General features: G+C 37.9%; 2 long non-coding RNA genes across 3 annotated transcripts; both read left to right on the top strand.

Moving 5' to 3' along the window:
- Nucleotides 1–12065: 12065 nt before the first annotated feature.
- Nucleotides 12066–16926, top strand: LOC118749991. Of its 2 annotated transcripts, XR_004994331.1 has the most exons (5): nt 12066–12392; nt 12463–15232; nt 15289–15304; nt 16434–16562; nt 16632–16926. It is a non-coding gene; the product is annotated as an uncharacterized LOC118749991 (long non-coding RNA). The 2 variants fall into 2 exon arrangements; XR_004994330.1 differs by having other exon boundaries at nt 16434–16926.
- Nucleotides 16927–21276: 4350 nt separating this feature from the next.
- On the top strand, nt 21277–22635 carry LOC118749990. Its single transcript, XR_004994329.1, has 3 exons — nt 21277–22295; nt 22353–22443; nt 22548–22635. It is a non-coding gene; the product is annotated as an uncharacterized LOC118749990 (long non-coding RNA).
- Nucleotides 22636–22641: the final 6 nt, after the last annotated feature.

The raw sequence follows: 22641 nt of genomic DNA, 5'->3' as shown, positions 1-22641 counted from the left end.
TCCGGAAGGCTCTTAGGGAAAGACGAGTTGCTGAGTGTTATATGGATGAGATCTTTGACAAGTTGTTATTTGAAGTTGATCCGAAAATTAACAAGCCATAATCTATTTTTGACAAAATTGTCGCTCTATCTCTTTTTATTAGCGTATTTGTAATACTTTGTAACTTAAGGCTGCTAAGACATTAAATTATATTCAATCTATTTTGAAGTAATGTACATAAATATTTAACATGATCATTCCACGTGTATCTATTATTCAATATAATTTCAAGGATTTTAAGATAATGAACATTTTGTACAATTTGGTTATTGAAACTAATTACTAAGTTGTTACATGAGTGCTTTTTACAAATGTGTAGATGGCTAGATTTTTCGAAAGATATTTTAGTTCCAGAGACTTGACACCATGTTGTAATATCATCGATAACTTAATTAAATGGTTATTGAAAATTATCGCGTTTTTTACATTTGCGAAAATATATAGGTCATCTGCGTAAATAATATGTATAAAAGAGTTATTCTGATTAATTATCTCGTTAAGGCGATTATATGCGATTTGAAACAGTGTAACTGATAAAGGGGAACCTTGGGGTGTTCCGTTTTCATAAGTCGGATGTACATCCATTTACTTTTACGCGTAATTTTCTATTTAAAAGGTAGTTTTTAATGTAATTATTCATTTTTGAGCCACCTTTCCAGGAAATGAGTTGATTTATTATAGAGTGTAACCCGACTCGATCGAAAGCCTTTTCCATGTCCAACGAAAGAAGCGGGAAGTGGTTTTTGGTGGACATTGAGTCTGCGATGTGATCATCGATCGCTAGGAGTGCGTCGATTGTTCCCTGTTTAAACCACATTAATCTTCGGGCAATCATCTTTTCCCTTACCTTTGAGATGAAAGGGGAGAGGGATATTGGACGGTACCCCTGTACGCTGTATTTAGGCTTGTTTGGTTTTTGGATGGGAATAATAAGGCTGGTTTTCCAAGGTTGAGGAATAACAATGGTATCAAAGACTAAATTATATAACTCACATAGTTTAGTTTTGCCTTGTAGAGGTAAGTTCTTAAGTAGTGGGTAGGGAATGTTATCTACTCCGGGGGTAATTCCTTTTAGTGTTGATAGACAAGAGGTAAGCTCGAGAGGGGTGAAAGGGAGTTCGATTTGCCGTGCATGGTTATTAGACTGGTAGTTTAATTGTACCGGGTCAGAAAAGATGCATTTACTGTTAAAGAATTCGCTAGAAAAGTTAATGTCTGGAATATTCCGTCCAAGTCTTGGCGAAAATATTAGCAATCTCTGGCAGAGAACGTTTAATACAGAGAAGCAGCAATTACGAATAGCCGTGTGAATTGTCAAACACTACCAAAATCCCTCTAGAAGCTCACCACTCGAATCGAAAATTGAGAGCGGCAAATTAACAGATCTGAGCGGCGAGTTAACAGAACTGAGCGGAGATACAATTTTGTTGATTTGTATCAATGTTAAGTACTTTGGTTTGGATTTTCTTTTTCGCGGCATTGATTTAATAAAAAAAAAAGATTAAAATTCTTGGTTAAATTAATGAAAATTAATTTTCGAAAATATATGCCAGGAAATGCTTTAACTCCAAAACGTAGATTTGTTATCTAATAAATATGTGAAAGCTATGCAAATATGCAAACTCATTGGTGATTTGCCGTCGGCATTTGGGTCGCAAAAATCGTTTTTTTTTTGTTAACGATTCTTATTGTAGTTGCCGCGCTATTTTCAATGCAACAAACCGCAGTTTTCTAGGTGCCTTAGTTTTTTCCCAAATTCACTTTAATTTGTTGTCGGCATTTAAAAGCGAAGAAAAAAATCTGTTTTTATTTTTTAACGATTGATATGCTGCTTTCAATGCAACAAACCGCAGTTTTCTTGCTAGCAAATTCACTTCAAAGATGGATACATTGACAAAAACATACAAAAGCAGCAATTGCACTTGTTAGCAAAGTGGTTTTTCTCGAAAAGTTATGTTTGAGTTTTATGAACATTTATTTCGAGAAAATATGCCATATTCATATAACCTAAGCAAATACCTTTTCTTAAAATCTCAGACCTTTTACTCGTTTTGATCAAATAAATTTAAGTGAAAGTTATGAAATTTTAAAAGCAATTGCTTAGTTTTTATGCATACGGACCAATGTGTTGAATGATGATTTTTCACTGCAATACTCGAATTACATGTACATAAATAATGGGGCTTATTCATGGTCAAAATGAAGTTGACACTAAAGTTAGTTACAGCTTTTTCACATCATTTTCAGTGGAATAGGTATCTGTGAAAAAAACTGCAACTAACTTTCTTCCTATTAGGCATGCGCATATGGATGCTTTTAGTACACACAGATGCGATCAACTAATTAGCAACGAAATTCAAAATGATATTGTTTGCGAATTATGTTTATTTATTTATTTTTAATAATTTCCTTTAAAATATAATTCAATCTATAACAGAAACCACAATAATAAAAGTTTAAAAGCTTGCACAAATTGCATAAAAATTAATCAAACTTCAAAAAAATTGTTATCAAGATTTCAAAATTTTTAATTTGAAATTTAGAAAATTTTCGGGTATGCAGCTTTGTAGCCCATTCAATGAAGTACACTAAAGCGCAAGTTTCTAGTCATTAAAAATTACCGTTGATTTTTTAGAATTTTTTTTTGTGGAGGGTGTTCGCATTTTCTTCCATATAACACATGATCAAAATTTTTTTTTTGTATGAAAAAAACAGCAACATCCCAAAAAAAAAAAATATAAAATCAACGGTAATTTTTAACAACTTGAAACTTGCACTTTCTTATACTATAATTGAATGGACTATAATACTGCATACCCGAAAATTTTTTAAATATTCTAATTAAAAATTTGGATGACCACTTCTTGAAGTTTGATTCGTTTTTTGCAATTTGTGCAAGCTTTTAAACTTTTATTATTGTGGTTCTTGTTACAGATTGAATTATATTTTAAATTAAAATCATTAAAAAAAAAAATAATTTGCAAACAATATCATATTGAATTTCGTTGCTAATTAGTTGATCGCATTTGAATGTATATATGTATGTACATACTTACATATGTACATAATAGGTACATATTATGTACCCAATACACATACTCCAAAATCATTTATTGATAACGTTCTTGCACATGCACATAATATTACATATATGTATGTACATACATACTAACTTTCTTCTTATTTGGGGCTGACAAACTTTAACTTAAGAGTCGACTTTATTTCGTCTACTAATATCCCCCAATAGTTTTGGAGTCAAATGAAAATGCATTTCCCACGCATGCATGCTACATTATTTGACAACGTACGTTTTTACATGCATATATAAGTACATACACACATACATATGTGCATATTGCTGCCTAAATACTACGCACATATGTATATACAAATGAACATATGTACAACTCACGGAAGCATACATACACACATACATAATTACGCGCATATTCAAATACAACAATAACTATTTCATTCATAAACGCATGCGCATATTTCTCAAGGCCAAGTAAATTCATTCATAAAAACAACCGCAGCACATCTCCCCGCAAATTCATCACAAACAAGCGCAACTTTGTCAATCCGACACAAAAATTCTAAAATCTTAAAATGAAGAAATCTCGGCCAGCCAAGTGAAAAGTGGTAATTATTTCTCTATATCCAGTAAAATAAGTTATCTCGAATCTTGGCAATTTTTGGTAATTTTTTACAAAACACTATTTCTCTGTTCCATACCAATATTTCAATCATTAACTAGTATTTTAAAGTGTCATTTTAATAAACATTAAATAAAAGTGTATGTTTACTGCAGCAAAATACATAAATTTTTTTTTAATAAAATCAAAACTCGTAAAATCACAAACATATGTGGTTTTATCGAAAGTTCACAAATGTAACGTGGCAACTGAGCTCGTTTTCACATTTTTCGGTCCGAAATTGTAAAATTTTTGTCCATGACGCGCCACGATTTTTGTACAGGTGGGTCAATGTGCCTTGAACACCATTTATATATTTACAAAAAAATTATTTTATTTATTTTTTAATATTAAAAATTTCTATACTTCATAGCGTTTATAAAAATAAATTTACATATATGCACCGACGATTTTTAATATTTTTCATCCGTAAGCAAATCTTCAGTACCATAAAAGATTCAAACACATCAAAGTACAAGCAATGCAATGTCCAAGCTAGTGCTACTCCACTGTACATGTGTATATGAATGTATGCATGTATGCGTGTAAAAAATGTCAATTCCAGTTGGTGTTTAACCCATTTTAGCGGACATAGTTTTTTTGGTTTCAGCTGGTTCCAACTGTTAATGAAGCACAATTTTTATGGTTAATCTTGATGAAAGTTACATGTATCGTCGAGAACATGGTTACATGCAGAATTTTAAATTAATTAATATTATTCTTCATACAATATGTACGAGTATTGCTTTATTAAATGCAAACTTATGCGAAAATCTAAATGTTTCGTGGACGTAGGGGTAATATTTTCGCGTACGTGCCAATCTGGTGTCGATTCCCAGAAATTGAATAATTTGTGTGTGGATGGGAGCGGCGAGGGGAAGACGAAAGCCGACCAATCGTACATTTGTATGTACATATATATGTTACATACATACATTACATACCTACATATTTACAAATTTATGCGTTTGGCTTTTTGCATGAATAGAAAATTTGATTGCAGAAATAATTTTAATGAAATTAATTTTACAAACACATTTGTACTATATAATATTAAGTTTGTTAGTTAATATCGGTATTTTGATAACAAGCCATAATTTGTTAGACACACATACGTACATACACGGGCAATCAAAAGTGATTGCATGGTTCTTTTTTGTATAATATTTACAATGTTTTTCAAGTAAAAATTTTTTTGTTATTTTTTTTTAAAAAATCGAAACCACATAAGTTAAACTTTAAAAATTTATACAGAACGTAGAAAAATTCAACAAACTTTCATCTAAATTTTCTACTTTTTAATCAAAATTTTTAGAAAGTTTTGGGTACGCAGATAGATTGGTTATGTATGTAATTTTAGTAAAACAAGTGAAAGTTTTAAGCGGATAAAAGATCGCTTTAATTTTTAATGAATTTTTTTCCAACGTATTTTGCGGTTTTATGCATATAACAGGTGTAATTTATAAAATATAGTATTTATTTTTTGTTTTATTATTTTGTTTGCAAACGGTCTTGCGCATTTTATTCTACAAGAAATTCGCTCTTATGTATATGGTAAAAAGTACAAGCCGTCCGCAACAAAAAATCATTCAAAATCTACGCGATTTTTTAGCCGCTTAAAACTTGCGCTTGCTTTTCTACCGATCTATCATTCTAAAAACTCAGATTAAAAAGTTCAAAATTTAGACGAAAATTTGTTGAATTTTTCTAAGTTTTGTATAAAGTTTGACTTATGTGGTTTTGATTAAAGCATGAAGTATTTTTATACAAAAAAATAACGACACAATTTTAACCGGGCGCAGTATTTGTTTATTTGCATAAGTGCATACATATAAATGCATCTACATAGGTATGTACATATGTATATGTATTTACAAACATTTTTATGCGCTTGCATTTTAGAGTGTTTAAAATTTTTTCAATGAAGAATTTACTAATTGTTGACCAAATTTATATTAGTTAATTGGAATTTTTATGAAAATAACGTTTTCCCAAAATTTATTGTAATAATTAATTAATGTTTTCGATTTAATTCAATGAAAGGGGCAAAAGTAATTTTTGTTGATAGATATAAACGTGCACAAAAATAACATTTCACAATTGCTAATTTTTTCAAATTCTGTTATTTTGTGCCGCTCTGCGCTCACGCTGTTAAAAAATGGTGAACTTCTAGAGCTATCGATGTTAAAAATTTAACGTGGTGAACTTCTAGAGCATTTCTGATCTATTACAAAATACCAACGAGTAGCATGTTGCTGCTTCTCTGTATTAAATGTTCTCTGTCTCTGGTGGAGAAGAAATAGGAAAACTATCGGAATTTTTGATAACATGAAGGTTCTTTGATTGGCGGTGGCCATATAGAGTGTTAACTTTCTCCCACATAACTTTTACGGGAGTTTTATAGTTAATATCTCTGGTGAAGTCAATGAAACTATTTCTTTTAGAAAGTTTTGCTTCTCTTTTAAATAGAGCATTTATACGTTTGTATATGTTTTCTTGGAAGGGTTAAGTTTAACATTTTTCCACATCTCAACCTTTTCACACCTGAGGGAGGATAATTTTTCGTTCCACCAATATGTTTTGTGGTAATCAGGGGTTGTATTGGATATTGGAATGGATGAGTTGGCGCTTTGACAAATTTTCCTTTGTAGGATTGCTGCAGATTTGTTAACATTACATTCAACGGAAAGGTTGGGTAAATGTTGTTCTATAGCTTTTTGTTAGGCTGACCAATTTGGCGAATTAAATTTGTATCTAATAGCGAGATGATTCTGGAAGGAGTGGGATAGTGATCGGAAGATGGTCGCTTCCATGCAGATCGTCGGATGCCATCCATGAGGAGGCAATTTTTAGAGATGAGCTGCAGATGCTCATATCTATCTATGTGGGTTAGGGTTTGTCGGGTTGACAGGTGGGTGGGGGATTTGTCATTCAAAAGTATAAAGTTCGTATTTTTAATACATTTTGTTATAACTCTTCCTAGTCGGTTGAAGCAGGGAGATCTCCAAAAAAAAATTGGTTCAGTGAAGTTGCTGATGAGCTGGTGAAGATCATGCTCAGAGATAATGTATGTAGGAGAGATGTAAGTGCTTATTATAGAGAAGGTTGCATGAGATTTGATTTTAACGGCTATGGCTAAAATGCTACTATTAGTGTTGATCAAATTGTGTTCAAGGGAATAATAATAAGGCAACTCTGGAGTCAATGTCGTTTCTTGGATATAAGTTATAATTTTTGGATATTAAGTTTTAGGGTGGATCAGAAAAAATGTGGGTTTCTTGAAGAGCAATAATTTTGTAGTTATTAGCTTTTAATAGAAGAGTTAGCCCATTGTAATTATTGCGGTAGCCATTAAGATTCCATTGGAAAACCTTAAGTACCATATTTGATAATGAGGATGAGTGAAAAGATTTCTCAACTATCGAAAGATGAGTCTTTCGAAGGTAAGAAAATCTTATGTTTCAATTGAGTGCTGATTTTCGGAGCTTAAGTGTTCGCACGATGTGGAATCAAGTGAAGTTAATTGAGTTGTTAAAGAAATATCATTTGTTCTATATTCGGAGATTGATTGAGTTAGTATCTGGCTTAGTAAATTTGTTGGTATATTTGAGAGAGTTGGAATATTGTCTGGTAGAGTATGATCGTTAGAGTGATTAGTCGTTGCACTAGTTGGGATGAATGTAGAGTTTTCAAGTGGAGAGAGGGCAGAGTTACATATTGGGTTTCTGTGTTTTTGTTTCTGTGGAGTGGATTGGTTGTGAAAAACCAATGAAATGAATTTGAGATGAAATTTCAGACATGCCTGAATTGATGGTATTGTTAGTGGTTTGTAGTGTTTTTTTTTTTGTTCAGCTGGTTTGTATTTCTTCTTTTGGGTGTCTTCTTCTGAATTCTTAAGTGGTCTGTTGAGATCTAGTTGTTTTTTATTAATTACCTTCGTTGCTTCGCGGAAATAGCATTTGTTAAGTGCTTTATACGCAATGATTTCTTTCCTCTTCTAAAAGGTCGGACAGTTTTTATTGTCAGATCGGTGTGATTTTTTGCAGTTTATTCATTCTACCTTTTTACATGGAATGGGTTTATGAGTACCTGTGGCGCCAACGTTACATTTTGGGTCGGATTTGCAGTGTTTTGCCGTGTGACCGATTATAAAGCAGTTTTTACATTGCATTGGGGAAGGAATATACGGTTCCACCTTCACCTTTACTTATGCGACATTTACATCTTTTTGGCAGTTCATAGCTATTAAATGAAATTATATGTAAGGGGGTGTCAACAAATTTTCCGTCTCTTATTTTTGCGATCTTTTTGGATTCGGTTGCGCCTTGTTCCCGTAATCCATCTACAATTGTTAGAAAACTGGAGTAGGTAACACCTTTCACGGTGCTAAGTGTTGGATGTAGGCTAACTGATTTGTCGCAAAGATTGGACAGTTTGGAAGCTTTAAGGAATTTCGTTGATTGTTGATTATTTTTTGTTAGTATAATCAGGTCACCGTCTCTGGTGAAGGAGATTGAGAGAGGTTGTTCTGATGTTATAGATACGAGTACTTTGTGGATAAGGAAGATGCTGAACGTTTTGATTGAAATGTTTGATTTATTTTTTATAACAAGGAATTTGGGACAAGCTACAGATTTAGAGAATTTAGAATTTAGATAAATGTAAATCTTATTACCAGTAAGAACTAGTTTGAAACGGACTGAGAGATTAACACGCACGGTGACACTACAGTAGTAGTAATGAAAATCTCAAAAAGGCACAGTAAGCACGTCTGAACTGTTCGGTAGTCGATTACTCACTGAGAACATTGATTAGAAGGGGACCATAAATATAGCCATCATCCTTACTTTCTATGATCTTTGGTTATATTTTATTCTGTGAAACAGGTACTCTCCGTATATTTCAGTCTATATCACTCTTGGCTGATTTTTTTTAAAGGTTTTTATAATTATTTGTTAAGTTGTGTTTTTTCATGAAAAGGTTTTAACTTGAATTTAGTGAAATTATAAAAAATAATACTACTTCCCTCAACAAATTCATGGATATGAAAAGTATAAGCTGTAGATACAGTAGCAAAAAAAATAAATATTTAATGTTTATTATTTTTTATGAAAGTGTAGCTCGTTATTTATCAAAGACCATGCAAAGGTCGTCGAAGGTTGTACAAAGCGTTCGACAAAGTTTCATCAAAATGATGAGTTTTTTAATTAGATTTTGCGATATAGATTTTCAAGTTTGTTCCTCTTTGTTTTCTTTTAAATAAAACCGTGTTAAAAAGATGTCATGTCTTTTTATTCTAAAAACAAAATTGTATGTTCGGATTCGGTGCATTACAAATGTCCCGATTTTTGTCCACAGAAATCTGGCCACCGTATGTATGAGCCGAACAACAAGTACTATTATTAGTTATTGATTTGGTAAACTGATATACATATTAGGTTAAAGGAACCCTCCCCCAACATCGCCTTCGAATTTCATCAAAAAAAGCTGGTCCTTTTTTTGAGAAAAGGCAAATAGTGCATTATATCGAAGTAAACCCATAAAAACTAAAAAAATCTGTTTATATTTTCTAATTCTAGAACATATCGGAATATCATACCTCAGTGCCGGTGACAATGAAATGTTTGTTGGGTGTTGACAAAACGGAGATTCGTGCCGCCATACAATTTTTGATCAACAGGACAAAGTTAAGCAACTGTCCTAATGAAATGCTAATTACTTTGGGTTTAAAGGAAATTAATAGCCATGCTTCTATCAGATAGCAGACATTCTTGAAAAGCAGCTATAGTGGCGTTCGGTGGTACAGTGAAATAACTCCCAAATGAATTAAGTCCCAATGAAATAACACCCAATGAAATAAGTTCCAATAAAAATTAAACCACACCTAACTCAAAGAAATGAAATAACTCCAAAAGAAGAAATTAAATAAGTCCCAACATTTGGGAGTTATGTCATACCGAAACAACAAGTCCCAAAAAAAATTAAATAACTGTCAAATTTTCAAATGCTATTTATTTAGTATATGTAAATTTATACATAAGCAAACACGTAAATAATAAGTTATAAATTTATGTATATTATACATAATAAGATGTAAAAAAAAAATAAACAAATATATGAAATATGCATTTACAAAAAACCTGCATCGTGTCGTTAACTTTCTCACGACAAATAGGGCAATTAAAGTTTTCAAGTTCTTCGGCACTATTTACACTTGCAGTTTCAGAACACAAGCATTGCATGTTTTTAGATGTTTGCAAGATCAGCATATTTGAGAGCGCGGTATTTCTGATGGCTTCGACGCAATATGTATCTTCTTCTTCCTCCTCCTCTTCATCTTCTTCAAGGTACGAGTGATCTTCAAAAATATCCTCTTCTGGCCCCATTTCATTAACAATACTGTTTTTTGGAAACACCAATCGATTTATGAATGCAGTAGCTGTTATGGTTCCAGAACGTAGCTCTTTGTTGTCTTTTGCAATCAGTTCTGCTTTTTCTACAAATTTCCTTTTTTTTCGCCAAAGCTCTACCACTATTAGCCAGCAATTCGAAATCTCGGAACTTGTATACTCCTCTGTTTGTAAAATTTTGACAATTTTAAACAAGTTTCCCTGTTTGGGTATCATTGTGGCCAGCGCTCCATTATATCCTTCGATGGCAGATGTCGTTCGTGTCGGTGTTCCAAAAACTAATATTCCATCTGGTCCAATATTATATTATATTGATATTATTAAAAAACAAAAAAAAAAAAAAAACATTGACAAATTTTACGTAAGACTTATACTATTTAGTTTTCTTTAGAAGTGCTATTCTTATACTAGTTTTCTTTAGAAGTGCTTACCTTCGTTAACCATTGCTTTTCGATGTATTTCAAAAAGTTCGTAAAATGGAAATGACGCTCGAGTTCTCCTATATCGTCCTTACTTTTCATTAATTTATATGTCATTTGATGCAGAATGAACTATATTTCTATTAAAAATAAAGAAAACACTGTACGGAACCATATTCTGGTTAGTGTATGTGTCTTTGATGATGGTGATCGACTTGCACACACGCGACATTCCAAAGCGTCGACTCATAGGTATTCAATAGCATTGCCATTAGCACGCCCTAGTATAAGGGACCTCCCCGTGGTGACACCTGGTAACGCCCTGGCCGCTCATTCGAGCGGCGACCCCTCCTAAATCCCTACACCTATGCTTCCCTTTCTGACCAAATTCCTTGCCAGTTCTCCCCTCCCTCTTTTTGCAGGGCCGGATCAAGGTTCCTGAGATCAGCCTGGCTGGGGGCCCTTCACCAAGCCCAGTCGCGAACGGAGTGCTCCGGATACCGGGCGACCTTCGGAGCCAATGCTAGTTGGCTCCGGGTACAGCGGATCTCTGCCCAGGCGGACGTTCCCCTTCAACTCCAGTACGGGAGTCCGACGCTCCCAAACAAAGGCCGAAAGGAGTCACAAACTACGCACCAAGCAAAGCCACAGTACTACCGGGCCTAGCCATAGTAGCCCTATGCGGAAGCAAATATCAGGTGCATCCGCACCCATCAGCAGTAAGACTAAAGCACCCCCTGGTCCGAGAAGTCCAAAGGCCAATGCTACGCCCAAAAGTAGAACTGGACGGGAGGCCTGCACTACAAGCACCGGAAATCCTGGGCCTTCCTGTAGTGGGCCTACCACTCACACAGCGTCTGGCCAGCCCACTCGGGGTGGACCCAGGAACATGGTGACCTGCAATAGGGCCAAGGACTTCGTCCGAACTGTCCCTGCGAAGGCCATCCACCGGACCGGAAGGTTATTTGCGTAATGGACGAAAGTAAAGAAAGAGGCAGGATCCCGAGGAACCAATGGAGGTGGGTCGAAGCCGCTTTGGCGAAAGTTTCCTTGCAGGTTAAGAGGGAGAACCCTGGACCACCTCCGTCATGCACGAATGCTGGCTGGTTCCAGGGGAACGTAAAACTCATAGCCTGTGATGTAGCAGATTGGTAGAGCTATACAAAGCTGCGATCATCAGAGTAGGTGAGGTGTATCCGGGGCCCGGGTGAAGTGTATCGCGTCCCAGAGCGAGAGCCTGGGTACCCGTTACGTCGTCGGAACCTTCGGATATTCTAGAAATGCTGCAAGAATTTAATCCCAGCTTCCCTACACACAGCTGGAGGGTTGTTAACACGGAGCCAACTGAGCGAGCAACAATGCGGGTAGTCCTGGTACTAAACGACGAGAGTCTGGAGGCACTCGCAAAAAGCGACTATAGGGTGTGCTATGACTTCGGGAAGACTACGTTAAAAGTTTACAAAACTGACACCGAAGCCCTAGTAAACCTTGCAGCTTGTGTGGAGACAGACGAGCCACCCAGCGACAATGAGATTGAAGTTGACGACCAAGCAACTGAGGAACTGAGCGGGTACGCCTCATCCAGCTCCGAAGTAGGTGAAGCCTTATGGAGGCTGTATACTGAGCGTGAGTTTCTCAGCGGCGACGAAGCCAACGTGGCCGTGGTGGAAAGGCGAGATTCGCTTGATGAAGGTACTACAGACCAATACCCATCACAGGAAAGCAGCATCTGCTGCACTCCTACTTCAGCTGTCTTCAGGTGAAGTTGATATCGCTTGGTACAAGAGCCATGGATCACTGGTAATAGGATCTGTGATTCAGTGTTCAGGGTAAGGGAAAACCTCGCACCTGCATTTTAATCAAAACTAATATAAACTCTTTTATCCTACCGCAATTTAGCACTGAAGATATCACCACGGTCAGCCTAGAATAGGGCGTAGGAAGTACAGGCTGGCCTCTTTTCACCTGACACATGACGATCAGGGCCCTTTCCCACTCACAGCACTAATGGAGTTGGTGAAGAACACAAACCCGATGGACACGATGCTACTGCTGGGAGGGGACGCAAATGCCCATCATTACCAATGGGACTAGGTAAGTCACTTTATAAATATTTGCTAAGCACAAATCTGTCTATTTGCAACAATGGAAGTGACCCTACCTTTCCCACAACCAATCGCAGGGAGGTTCTTGACATCACCCTCGTCAGTGAAACTTACTGTAATCAGATCTCTGCGTGGAAGGTCCTGAAAGAACACTCTTTCTCAGACCACAGGTTCATAGAATTTAGCATATAAGACTCGCCTCCCGTCTCTAAAGAGATACGAAATGTCCAGAAATTTAATTGGGGCTATTACAAAAAACTTGTATATAAGAACCTACCTTCTGAACCATTCAATATACCAGAAAGTAGGGAGGAACTTGATCTACTAGTTTGCTTTTTTGCTGAGAGTTGCGAGACAGCACTTATCAAGGCATGACCCACGAGGAAAACTAGGGAGGCGTACAACCCTCTCTGGTGGTCCTCCGATCTAAATAAACTTCGCATATAATGTAGGAAAGCATTCAATACTGCTAAGCACGACGCCCTAGAGTAATCTTGGGCACAATATAAATTGCCACTTAACATATACAAGAAAACCATTAGGAAAGCAACACGCACCTCGTGGAGTGATTTTTGTAGTGGGATAGAGGCTACATCCGAAGCCTCTAGACTCCGTAAGGTACTCGCAAAATCACCTACAGCAGCTAGCTATATTCAAAAGGATGATGGGTCCTGGACCGACTCAATTTCCGAAACCATTAAATTAATCTTAGATAATCACTTCCCAGAAAGCAACGATCACACGTTGTATGATCCAGAATCAGCAGAGGGTGTAGCACCACAGCTCATCAACGAAATTATAAGCGACAGGAAAATCTGTTGGACCATATCTAACTTCAAGCCCTATAAAACGCCAAGGCCGGATGTAATATATCCGGCCCAGCTACAATACACCATGGAACGTACAAGGCCATGGCTAAATACCATCTTTACCAACTGCATAAAAGTCGGCAACATTCCTGGAGCCTGGACAGAAGTCAAGGTAGTCTTCACACCGAAAGCGGGCAGAGCCTCTCATGCTAAACCTGGCGATTTTAGGCCTATCACCCTTTCATCCTTTCTACTTAAGACTCTGGAAAGACTTCTGGAGACTTACATAACACAATCGATTAACCCTACTCTGTTATCTAACGCGCAACATGCCTACAGCAAGAGCAAATCCACGGAGACTGCCCTCCACTCGCTAGTCTCAAAAATTGAGCAATCACTAGAACCGGCTCTTACACCCCCCCAAACTCGATGGCTCAAGCCTGGAATTTAAGCGTACTGCCAAATATCTTGGAGGAATTCTTGAGAGCAAACTGCTCTGGAATGACAACACAATGGAACGTATCAACGCTCTTCACATGTTAAAAGGCGATCGGTGTATCGTGGGGCTTCTCACCTAAGATAGTTCACTGGATCTACACTGCTATTGTTCGACCGATTCTGCTTTACGGAGCCCTAGTATGGTGGCCTACACTTGATAAGACAACGGCGCTCAGGCAACTTCAAAAGGTACAAAGGAGTGCGGAGCTATGTATAAGTGGAGCTGTTTGTTCCTCCCCGACTGAAGCTCTTAACGCGATTCTACATCTGCCCCGCTTGATGTACTAGCTCGGGAAATAGCCACTATTGCAGCCTTAATACTTAGAGAGGCAGGCTTCTGGACTCATGGTCCATCAGGCCATTCGATAATCCTAGGGACAAGGGCGCACATACCGATACCTGCAAGTAATGACTACTGCATGCCATCAAACACCTTCACTAAAAACTATATAATTACCATACCAACTCGAAAGGACTGGGATACTAGGCCTCACCATATACGCAACGCTATAAACATTTACACTGATGGCTCCAAGCTCGACGGAAGGTCAGGGGAGGAGTCTTCTCCCCGGAGCTGGAACTGGAAACATATTCCCTACCACTGCAGTGTATACCAGCCGAAGGTGCTGGCTATTCAGGAGGCCACTCGGCACCTAGTAACAACACCCAAGGAGAAAAAAACAGGTATTTATCTTCTCTGACAGTCAAGCAGCCTTGAAAGCTCTAGACACATGCGTAGACAACACAAAGTCCCTAACTGAATGCCGCAGATTCCTAAACAGGATGGCCCAGCATTATAGAATACAACTCATATGGGTGCCTGGACACCGAGATATTGAGGGCAACTGCAAAGCTGACGAAGTGGCGAGGAATGGTACGACCACCCCCTCCCTTCCGGGGAAGGACACGGTAGGTATACCAATGGCCACTTTCAAACTACATGCAAGGAATAGCACCATACAAGCAGCAAACGAACGCTGGAGGAACCTCTCCTTCTGTGGAACGGCTAGGCTTACATGGCCTTCCTGTGATAAAAAAACGCACGTCTGCACTCTCAGGGTTAAAACGGACCGAGGCATCTATTCTCACGGGAATTCTTACAGGTCGGCTAAAGACGTTCGGTAAGCCCTCTACAAGGCGGAGTAAGCGCCGCAACATCATAGGGGATATAGGTTGCATATGGTATCACAATGGGCCTTTCCTTGGCCTAAGAGTAAGGGGGAGTCACTCTCTCTAGCCATCTCAGCCTAACCTAGTGTATGTATGTTTGTTTGTACCTTAATTTATATGTATGAATTCATTTTGCATTTCAGCTCTGCCGCTACCGAAGTAAGAATATATGAATGAAGCAAACGTGCTTCGTGCACCCACATGCATTCGTACATACATATATTTGTATGGATATACATTTGTATGATGAAACAAACGCGCTTCGTTGATATACTGATCAGTAATGCCAACCGGGGGAGAATGCCCCGATTTTGGTGGAATTTGAACTTCTCGGGGGAATCGGGGAATAACTTTATCTCATTCTTTGAACTCATTCTCTGGTTTAATTTATGGAAGAAAAAGAACTTGTCCGAAGAAGATTTGATCGTTTAAAACACTTAGTAGGGTAGAAACCTGGGTCAGAAGTACAACAGGAGAAGAAAGGAAAACCCGTTACCGAAAGCCGCGAGACGTTTGTTATTAGCGTAAAAAAAATTAAATAAAACATATATCAAAAAAATTAACAAATATATCTGTGTTCGTATGGAAAAGTAGCTTATGTCGAAAGGCTGGCTTTAGTATAAATCGGCATTCGCAGCATACGATGCGAATGACTTACGGGCGCTAAGCCGTTAAACAACTTTTAGCAAACAAACGTGTAAGAAGTAGTTCCGATGCTAGCAAGTCAATATTCTGTTTAAGTCTCATCAAAAAATTCCTTGTCGTTTAAAAAATAAAGGGAATGCCGCATTATACTAAAGCCGGCCTTTCGACATAAGCTACTTTTCCATACGAACACAGATATATATGAAAATGTTTCACAAGTTTTTTGTTCACGGAGTCATTGGTTATCAACTTAACTTAAATTTCCTAAAAGCAGTGCAAAGCCACAACCTTCCTCTTTTCAACGAACGTAGAATTATGAGAATCCGTTGAAAACTGTCCAATTTATGACCGGTGTTTTTACACAACATCCCGATATTAAGTTTTTTGATCATAAGTTCAGATTTTGGGCGTATACTTGAAATTCTGCTAATGCCAACATTTATTTAGACCTGTTCTACCACCTCTACTACAGGGCATGAAAAGTACATACAACTATTTTTTTGTAGCACCGTGTTATAATTTTTAAGCTAATCCAGCAGCACCGTATTGCCAAATTTATACACTTCCACCTTCACATCTGATAAAAATTAAACGTTCACATACATACTGGTCTATATTATATTGCCGTTGCAAATTACTGCAGTTGATTACATTGATGATGTCGATGACCACCGGATCGGTCGTGGAACACTTGAGGTCCAATTCTGTTTGCCCATCGATTAAAAGGTTCCCATTCGGTGTATCAATTGGGACTTCCTGTTCAAATGAAAAGGTAAAGAATGCAAGTAAAATTAGTAGCGGAAATTAAAATGTGTGAGTGAATATGTTTTTATTATTTTAGAAATCTAGTAATCAGGGCTATCACGGAATTCATCGTACGACTTCAAATGCTTGCTATGAATACGAAAAAAATTGTTAACGCTGAATTCGAGTGAACTCGAAAATATCGTTGCCACCTTCAAATGCTGATTCTAAATCAGGTAGTGCAAAGGAAGCAATAGACATTTATGTATGCCGTTTTGCTCATGCTGCCCCAGCAGTTGCGATGGCCGAGTGAGCAAATCACTATACTGCCAATTGGGAGATCCGAGTTCGAGCCCGAGTCGTCGAGCAGCGGAGCTTTTTTTCTTTTTTGATTTAAGTTTTTATTTATTTTTTTTTTAATATTTTTTTTAGTTTAGATTTCTCTCTTCTTCTTTATTGGCGCTGTAACCGCCTAAGCAATTTTGGCCGAGTCCAAAACAGCACGCCAGTCATTTCTCTTCTGTGCTAACTGACGCCAATTGGAAATGCCAAGTGAAGCCAAGTCCTTCTCCACCTGGTCTTTCCAACGCAGAGGAGGCCTTCCTCTTCCTCTGTTACCAGCATCGCGGCCCGCGTTGAATATTTTCAGAGCAGGGGCGTTTCTGTCCATTCAAACGGCATGGCCAAGCCAGCGGAGCCGCTGAATTTTAATTCGCTGCACTATATCGTGATAAACCTCATCGTTAAATCGTCTGCGATATTCGCCATCACCAACGCGTAAAGGTCCGTAAATCTTTCGCAGAATCTTTCTCTCGAAAACTCCAAGAGCCGCCTCATCAGATGCTTTCATTGTCCATGCCTCCGCGCCATACACCAGCACAGGCATGATGAGTGATTTATAGAGTGTGATCTTTGTACGAGGAGAGAGAGGACTTTACTTATCAATTGCCTACTCAGCCCAAAGTAGCACTTGTTGGCAAGAGTGATTCTCCGTTGGATTTCTAAAATAAGTTTAAGATCTGTAATTTAAATGTTAAATTTGTGCAATGAAAAGACTATATATATTACCGTACATCTGTCATAAATAAAATAATAATAATTTTTTTTTAATTTCAAGGCTGATATTATTATTGGTGTTAATGCTGGTTCCCAAATAAACGAAGTCGTCTACTTTTTCAAACTTGTAACTGTCAACAGTGACGTGGGCGCCAAGACGCGTATGCTCTAACTGTTTGTGTGATGACTGGAGATACTTCGTTTTGTCCTCGTTCACCACCAGACCCATTCGCTTTGCTTCTCTATCCAATCCCGAGAAGGCAGAACAGACGCAGCTCTTATTTTTATACCCGAGCGCACTTGTGCACAAGGGTATTATAACTTTGTTCACATAACGGTTGTTTGTAACAGGCAAAACGAATCGAGATAGATATAGACAAATGTATACATAAATGATCAGAATGAAAAGAGAAATCGATTAAGCGGTGACTGTCTGTCCGTCCGTCCGTCCGTCCGTCTGTGCACACGATAACTCGAGTAAAAATTGAGATATCTTAACGAAACTTGGTACGTGAACTTCTTTTGGGCGTGGGACGGATGGTATTGAAAATGGGCGAAATGGGATAATAACCACGCCTACCTCCCATATAACGGTAATTTTAAGAAATACGAAAACTGCGATATTTTAGTAACTACTGAAGACAATTCACTCAAAATTTATACTTACAATGAGTTTCACACGGAAAACACGAATATTATAAATTTTTGGAAAATGGGCGTAGCCACGCCCACTTATGGTTACATGTGTATATCTTGGTAACCGCTGCACCAATTTCTTCCAAACTTGGCACAGTTGTTGGCCTTAGTACAGCATACTAAATGGCTGAAAATTTTAAAAATCGGACAATAACCACGCCTACCTCCCATATAACGGTAATTTTCAGAAAAACGAAAACTGCGATATTTTAGTAACTACTGAAGATAATTCACTCAAAATTGATATTTGCCATGAGTTTTAGACGAAAAATAAGAATATTACAAAATTTTGGCAAATGGGCGTAGCCACGCCCACTTATGGTTACATGTGTATATCTTGGTAACCGCTACACCAATTTCTTCCAAACTTGGTACAGTTATTGATCCTGGTACAGCATACCAACTGGCCGAAAATTTCTAAAATCGGACAATAACCACGCCCACATACCATATAACGGTAATTTCGAGAAATACAAAATCTTCGATAAATCAGTAAATATTGACGCTAATTTATTCAAAATTGATGATTGCAACAATTCTTTACCAAGAAATACGTTTATGACAAAATTTTGGAAAATGGGCGTAGCACCGCCCACTTGGGATCACATATGTGTATCTCGCTAACCGTTCTAGCAATTTGTACCAAGCTCGGTATGGTTATTGTGCTTGCCACATAAAAGCAAACCGTTGAAAATTGTTGAAATCGGACTAAAATTGAGGCCGCTTTTCATATAACGGTAAATTTGAGATATGCTTGAAATTTCAATATTTCGAAATTTAAGGACACTAATTTACTTAAAATGTATACACCCCGGCTTATCATGTAGCGGTAGCTTTCGGAAAGGTGGAAAACATATATTTAATACTTGCGCCGGGTATTTAATGTTCGGCTCCGCCCGAACTTAGACTTTCTTACTTGTTACCGATAATATCAATGTCCTCGGCATACGCCAGCAATTGTGCGCTCTTGTAAAGTGTTGTGTCTGAGCGGTTTAGTTCTGGGGCTCTTATTATCTTCTCTAATATCAGATTAAAGAAATCACACGAAAGGCAGTCCCCTTGTCTCAAACCTCGTTTGGTACCAAACGGCTCGGAGAGGTCCTTCCCTATTGTGACGGAGCTGGTGGTATTGCCGAACGTCATTTTACAGAGCCGTATTAGTTTCGCGGGGATACCAAATTCAGACATCGCGGCATAAAGGCAACTTATCTTCGTGCTGTCGAAAGCGGCTTTGAAATCGACAAATAGATGGTGTGTGTCGATCCTATTCTCGCGGGTCTTTTCCAAGATTTGGCGTATTGTAAATATCTGATCTATGGTGGATTTTCCAGGCCTAAAGCCACAGTGATAAGGTCCAATCAGCTCGTTGACGATGGGTTTCAGCCTTTCGCACAATACACTCGATACGACCTTATAACCTATGCTTATTAGGCTGATTCCACGGTAGTTGGCGCGTATGGCGGGGTCGCCTTTCTTGTGGATTGGGCAGAGCACACTTAAATTCCAGTCGTCGGGCATGCGTTCATCTGACCATATTCTCATCAGCTCCTCGCCGCCGTACTTTAATAGCTCGGCTGGCAGGCCGTCAGCTTCAGCAGTTTTGTTGTTTTTCAGCCGCGTAATCGCTATTTGTACCTCGTCATAGTCAGACTGCGGGACAGCTACTCCATCATCATCGACTGGGGACTCGGGTTCGTCTTCTTCACTACTTTCAGCGCTGCTGCCATTCAGTAGGTTGTAAAAGTGTTCCCTCCGGTGTTTCTGCCCTAATAAATTTTGGTTGAACTATTATTTCCTCGCTTCATAAAAAATATTCATTCATTCAATAACGTCTAGCACCGACTTCCCCTAAGTGGGTAGAGTATAGTAGTGGTGCGGGCAAATTCTCAAATTCAGAAAATGAAAAAATTTTAATTTTTATTAAAATTGCCCTCAGCGGCTCGTCAAACCCCATACTCAACACAAATGGGTTGCTGCAAAGCGATATTTCGTTTGGCTTGTCAAGCTGCTTGTGTAGTGTAAGCGTAGTTCCCCAGAATTTTTTGTCAACGAAAAACTGAATCAGAAAGTATTGAGAAAAATAGCCGAAAACGTACCCTTTTCACAACCATTTTCGGTGCTTTTGTAGGCCTAATACGCGTTTCATCCAGTTTTCTTCCTCGTTGACTGTTTTCGGATTAATTTTCTGATTTTTTGCTGGCTGGGCTGTTCTCGTAAGAAGCGCAGCAGCTTCGCGCACGTATATATGTTACTTATTCTTTGGAACTTCATAATCACAGTCTTAGCCCGAACACCATGAAAACGACGAGCTACGGACCACAGCTGTGGTACACGTACGCTTATGTAGATAATTATTTTGGCGACGACCGAGCTACGCGACGACTGTGGTTGTGACCAGATTAGATTTGTTTCTATTTTTCCAGCGACAGATAAGGTTCTTCCTCTTTTTTTATGTCAAACTCATGATGTCGCTGCCACATTCAAAAAAATCATGTCGTCATCGACAAAGCGTTTAGATAATGAAAATAACAAATTGGAAGCTGTGACCCGTAGATTGTCGTTTTCAATGTGTTCAGAACTTGTGAAAGAGCGAATCAACACGAGGAAGAATTTTTGATGAGCGAAGTAATTGAGACTTACACCACTAGCAATGAAATGTTTAAAGCTATCGACAAATTTTACAGAAAAGTAGTTTGAAATGGAGCAAGTGTGCGGATATTTGCAGTGATGGAGCAGCCGCAGTGGTTGGAAAAACAAAAGGAGCGATCTCTAGGATGAAGCAATAGGCAGAAAACGCCACGAGAAGTCACTGTATGATCCCTGGCGACTAGGAAGATGTCGCCACTAGATTTAAAACCCGTATTGGATGACGCTGCGAAGATAACAGAGGCCTGTGAAATTAAAATACTTCTTTGGATTTTACTAGCACGTCGAGATTTTTTTTTTTATTGGTGACTTGTATACATATTTTAGAATTTCTAGCAATTGCATTAAAACCCCATAAATAAACAAGGTAAATCAGAAAAATTTATGTAACTTCGAAGTTAACGCTAAGAAAATTGATAGAAGTTGTTTTCTTAGTGTTAACGCGCATTACCAGCGTTAACTTGGAAGGTTTAGAAAAAACCACTGTCGAATATTTTCTCAACATTGACTCCTAGGATGTCTATAGCTGGATAACAAACCCGTTTTCATGTGACCCGAAAAATAAACCTACTGGGAAGACAAATTAAGCTTTTGAAAACCGTTTGACCATCAGTGAACACAGCCCTTTGAATATAAAGTACTACGAAGGGAGCGAAGAGAGTTCTGGATGTAAGTGTACGCAGAAAACAATGCTGTTGGCAAGATTGCATTAAAAGTACTAGATAGTGACTCTTACTTTTACACAAGGGTGCCGGGGTGAAAAAAGTTTGGGAAGGCCTGGTCTAGCAGATGAGTGTATGTATGCTTGTACATTATTGGCCGTTTATGCTGAACGTTGAAGCTGCATTTAGCACATTTAGCTCTAAATGTACATTTACCCATACAAAATTCGCGACCTAAATGCAACTAAATGCTATATATTTTTGGCTTTAAGAATCTAAATGCCGCGTGCAACTCTGTAATCTTCGAAAAAACACCACGATTCGAAGAAGCTGTAGTGAAAAAGAGTGGCAGCATCGCTTGTTTGCGTATACATATTTGTTTACATTCTGTTTTGCGTATACATACATATATTGTGATATTTGTGCCGGAGTTTCCTTCATTTCGGTTCATTAAATATACTTTGTAATTTTAAGTAAAGAATTAAGAAAAATTTATTTAAAAAATGAAGTGAACGAGATGTCCATGCACCGCAGCAGGAGGCGTTTGTGGAGTTGTGGCAGCAAAAAGTGGATGATTTGAGGGGGCCCAGGAAAAACGGCCATGTTTACTAAGAGATGGCGGCTGAATTGCACATGCAGGGCTATGATGTCAACTCCTCATTAGTTAAAACGAAGATTGACAATCTGACGGCGAAATACAGGTAACTTTAATCCTTTCAAGAAAGAATAAAATACTTATTTGTACGTATTTTTCATAGACCGGCCAAGGCAGCTATGGGAACAAAAGGCGGCTTTCCTGCATCATCTAAATTAATAATGTAGAGGCTCTAATTGAAGAAAGTTTTGAACGTAAGTGTCGATGGAAGCCATTCATATTCTTGGTTTTTGGTGCAAAACTATTTATTACATTTTATCTTAATCTATGTACATAAATTCTAAAAATTCATTTTCAGTTTCAGAGTCACCAACCCATCTCTCACCGCTACCGACAGAGATATCGCCGTTATCTCCATCACCTTTGCCGTCTACTTCGTCCTCAGCATCCGA

This window comes from Rhagoletis pomonella, unplaced genomic scaffold (genome assembly GCF_013731165.1).
Source record: "Rhagoletis pomonella isolate Grant_MI unplaced genomic scaffold, Rhpom_1.0 Rhpom_scaffold_00104, whole genome shotgun sequence".
Lineage (NCBI taxonomy): Eukaryota > Metazoa > Arthropoda > Insecta > Diptera > Tephritidae > Rhagoletis > Rhagoletis pomonella.
This window is presented reverse-complemented; position numbering and strand designations above follow the sequence as displayed.